Raw genomic sequence first — 4,701 nt, forward strand, 5'->3', positions numbered from 1 at the left:
CCGCCCAGATGTCCGCCCCACGTCGGGACTGGATCAGTGACCAACTCTTCAAAATAGGGTTGTCCTAGTCCAAGCGTCGCATGTGCCCTCGGCAAGAGAATGGCCAAGGGCGGATGAGCTGGGGCTACGTCCGTGGCCAACCATCGCCACCAGGACGATGCGGTCGAGTGCCCGCGCCAGGCAACGGAGGCAGCCGACTGGCTGCGCCGCGAGCGCCATGCGGCGGCCAATCAGTTCTGCCACGACCCTTTGTGCCCTTCCGCTGCTGGAAGGACCACGACTCTGATGGCAACGACGACGGTCGACGGAGGTGTCACCAGCCAAGGAAGCCATGCAAACGAGGTCAGTGTCTGATACCTCACTTAGTTTAGTTTAGGTTTAGTTTAATTTTCATCTGGTTTAGGTGAACGTTGTTAAGTTGTGTCCTTTTGGTTGTAAATATTTTAAAATTTAGCAATTATTGTCTGGTTAGCATGAATTTCATCTTTTTTTTTGTTCAATTTTGGTTTGAATGGGGAGGACAGTTGGTCATGCGGGTGGATGGCCATGGCCGACGGCGGGCGGGCGGGAGGGAGTATACGCGCGCGGCAGTTGGGCGTACGTGCGCGACCGCCTGCGTTTTGCTCGGGTGTGGCTGGTGATGCAAAGTTGCATCACCAAATGCCCTATTTTACATGTGAAGCAAATATGGAGTAAATTTTGCATCTACATCATATGTTGGAGCATCATTTTTGGGTCTTGGTGATGTAAATTTTGATTATTTATACACGCACATCATCGGTTGGAGATGCTCTTAGCCAGTATAAAATGATGGAACAAGATACAGAGGAGTCTTCCTACACAACAGTTGTCTGCCGGTCCCTTCCATGCTGACGTCTTCTATATTCATGTCTTTGGGCAACTCCCAGTCAAATGAATGCAGCAAACTGGCAAGCGTGAACTCCACAATGGTGGATCCCATGGGGATAGCAGGGCAGATCCGTCGCCCGGCGGCAAACGGAAGGAGCTCATAGTGTGACCCATAAAAATCAGTGTCGACGCCGTCAAACCTCTCCGGGTAGAACTCCTCTGGTTTGTCCCTTGAGTTTAGAGAGGTCGTCGACTTGCACTAGTCTCTGTTTGCCGCCGACCAAACTCCTTAGCTCTGCCTGTGCCTTCTTCATCACCGTCGGATTCTTGATGAGCTCAGACATAGCCCACAACAATGTCACCGAGCTCGTCGCGGTGCCACCGATAAATGCATCCTGATTTTTAAAAAAGCATATGAAACCACATTAATTAGGATTCGTACTTAAAAAGTATTCCCTCCGTTTCAAAATAAATGTCACTGATTTAGTACAAAATTGATACAAAGTTGTATGAAATCAACGGCACTTATCTTAGGAGGGAGGAAGTATAAGAAAATATATATGCAGTTGAGAAGCTACAGAGAAGACCAAGCTAGTTTAGTTAGTACCCCTAGAAGAGCCTTGACGTGGTCCTTTGTGACTTTGCCTTCGTCCTTCCAAAGACTGATCAACACATCCACAAGGTCATCTTTCTCGGGCTTCACCCTCCCAGGATCCATATGTTGGCTGATCACCATCTCCAAGTAGGAGTCTATCTCAAGGAATGTCCTGAGGTACCGCCTCTCCAGCCCGACGAGCTTGTCGAACCACCGGCTCATGGGCGACGCCGGGAAGAAGTCCTGCGCGGAGAAGGCGTAGAGGGCCACCGTGGCCTCGCTGAACACCCGCTGGAACTTGGCGTACTTCATGAGCTTGGCACCTTTCATGCTCCCGAACGCCACCGTGCCGATGAAGCTGTCAATGAGCGTGAAGAGGATCTCGTTGAGGTTGACGGGCTCCGTCATCGGTGAGAGGGATTGGATCAGCTCGCTGACCTGAGCTTCTAGTGCGTGAGAGAAGGTGTGGACGCGTTTGCTCCCCACGAGCTCTGAGACGAACAGCTTGCGCAATTCGCGCCAGCTCGCGTTGTACGGCGAGAAGGCGATGTCTTGTTGGCCGAAGGTCATCAATCTCGCACCTGGAATTCAATACTACTAGATTTAGGATTTCGGTTTCTGTTTCAGAAAAATTTCAGCACCAACCGAAATTCAGTAAATTTCAGTTTAAATTTCGGCCAAAAGGCCAAAATATTCACTTGTTTTCAATTTAAAAAATTGAATTTTTTAAAATTAATTTTCAAAATATTTGAATTCCTGTGTACTTTGAAATTACTGAAATATATTGGCCGGAAGTAAATACTTGAGAGTCTAACGAAATTACTGAAATTCGATGAATTTCGTCAAATCTCACGGAAAGTGAAAGGGAAATGTTTTAAATCACCCGGCTGATCTTTCGCGTCGCATAAACCGCCTCCTCCGTTGGCCACGCGTCCCATGGGACCACCCATGTACCTATCCTCTCCACCACTCCAATCTTATCTTGTCGCCCTTTCTTCTTCTCAGCAGACCGAAGGCTCATTTTTCCTTTCTTTTCTCTCATATCACAGCACCGCCGCACGGTTGCTGCCATGCACAAGGCCGCACCGCCAAGCACCACCGCTGCTGACGCGATGCGGCTGGCGGCCATGTTGAGACACAGCACATCGACGTTGTGATGAAACACTCTCGACGCAGCATCCGTCGATGTTTGCCGACGGCGGGCGGAGCTGCTGCTGCTATCAGGGGCGTCGCTGCGTCGTGATGGCTGTCGTTCGACGACGAGCCGTTGCTGCGAGGCGGGTGATGGTGCGCATGGTGTGGGCGGCGACGCGAGATCCCGCAGGGCTGCGTGGTAGCAGCCACCGGAGCTGCAGACGACGACGGTGTCGCGAGGCGGTCGCCACTCAGCGCACATGCTGCATCGGGGAGGCTGAGGAGAGGAGTTGCGCAACATCGGGCCGCCGGCGCTCTGCTGTGCTTCAAGCAAGTGGCGGGATGCTGCAGTTGGGGGCTCGTCGGATTTTCTATGAAGCATCGCTGGGGACCGCCGGTGTTGTAGTTCAACATCGCCAGGAGTGCCGGAGTTGCAATGAAGCATCATCCGGCCGCCGGTGTTGTGACGCAACATCGCCGGAGAGCGCCGGAGTTGCAATGAAACATCGTCCGGCCGACGGTGTTGTGATGCAACATCGCCGGGGAGCGCCGGAGTTGCAATGAAGCATCGCCGATAGCCGCCGGAGTTGCAATGACGCGCTGCGGGGGCCGTTGAAGCTCACTTGGGTTGCAATGAAGCGTTGTCGGCGATCACAGCGCCGCCAGGCGCCGACGGTGCTGCCGTGGAGCTGCTGCCATGGATGGTGCAAGCGGCCGCCGGCAACCCCGCTCGCCGGAGTTGTGACTGACGTCTGTTATGGAGCGGTTTTTTGTCTACGCTGCAAAAGATGCTGCGGGTGGAGACAAGCATGATGCGATGTGTGGGCTTAAACTGACGGGCTTGATTAAGCATATCGAACGGCAGATAAGGCAAGTTATCATCCGGTTTATGGGTAGCAGCCGCCAAAGTGAAAACCACTTGTACTCGGAAAGAGGTGAACAATATGAAAAGGAGTATGGTAGCCGGCGAAAGGACTTGCCTGGCGAGGGGGGCCGGCTGCAGCAATGGACATCATGCGTCTTGAGCACCTCTTTGGCCGCCTCCGGCGACGAAAGCACGACGGTCGTGACGCCGCCGAGCTGCAGGTGGATGACGGGGCCTAGGCTGCGGGCCAGCCTCTGCAGCGACCGGTGGGGATCGTACACCATGAGGTGCAGATGCCCTATGATGGGTAGCCGCATGGGGCTCGGGGGAAGACGGATGGGGTTCTTGTTGCCCACAGCTTGCAGGTACAAGAAGATTACCGTAGGAGCTATGATTAGTAGTGGTACTGACCACATGAGGACATGCTTGAGTTCTGGAGAGGGGCTCAGAAGATCAGGCGCCATTGTTGCTGCTGTGCTCTTGGAGAAGCCAATGGGGCACAGTAGGCAGCTGGATATACAGTTATATAGTATATACACACACGGGGAGATGGGGAGAGTGTGCGTCTTCACTGATTGGGCTGTGCAGTGCAGATGAGTGTTTGAGATGGCTATGGAGGGTTGACATGTCGCATGTCGCGATCACGATTGTGTTGTCATACTCATTTTTCTGTTAGCAAAAACTTTGTCAACCCCAGCTTTCGCGGTTGCTTCCCTCGCTCACGTACAAGAAAATAGGGATCTCGCATATCCTCCCATGTCGCTCCCGTGGGCGATGGGGAGGGCGCTCCCGCCGCCACCGCCAGCACCCTCCTCTCCCTGACTCCTGGTAAAGTTTCTCTGTAGGTCGAGTTACATGGAACCTCTTATCTTCAGCCCTCCAACATTGCTTTGAGATTCGTACTCTCCAACTAACTTACAACAAGAAGATTTCTCTTTTTGTTTCTCTCAAATGAAATAACATATAGACTTCAAACTTTCCAGATCAAACAAACTTTACAACTTCAATGTGTGAAAAAACTTTCAGATTTTTTGGACCGACATAAATATACAAAATGAGATTTTTCTTGATTAAAAAAATATTTTTTAGCATTTAAAATGCATGAAATAAATCTGAAAGGTTTTCCCCACATAGTAATTAGAATGTTTTGTTGTCCTGCAAAGTTTGAAGTTTATACGTTGTCGTGGAATTATCACGGCAGATGTCCTCGAGCTAGGACTTAGTCGTGGAGCCATCACAACTAGGAAGCTTGAAGGGG

The 4,701-nt window shown here is 51.5% G+C and overlaps 1 pseudogene; it reads right to left on the bottom strand.

The window, feature by feature from the left end:
• Nucleotides 1-742: 742 nt before the first annotated feature.
• On the bottom strand, nt 743-4,351 carry LOC109752601 (4-hydroxyphenylacetaldehyde oxime monooxygenase-like; annotated as a pseudogene).
• Nucleotides 4,352-4,701: the final 350 nt, after the last annotated feature.

This window comes from Aegilops tauschii, chromosome 7 (assembly GCF_002575655.3).
Source record: "Aegilops tauschii subsp. strangulata cultivar AL8/78 chromosome 7, Aet v6.0, whole genome shotgun sequence".
NCBI classification, from domain to species: Eukaryota; Viridiplantae; Streptophyta; class Magnoliopsida; order Poales; family Poaceae; genus Aegilops; species Aegilops tauschii.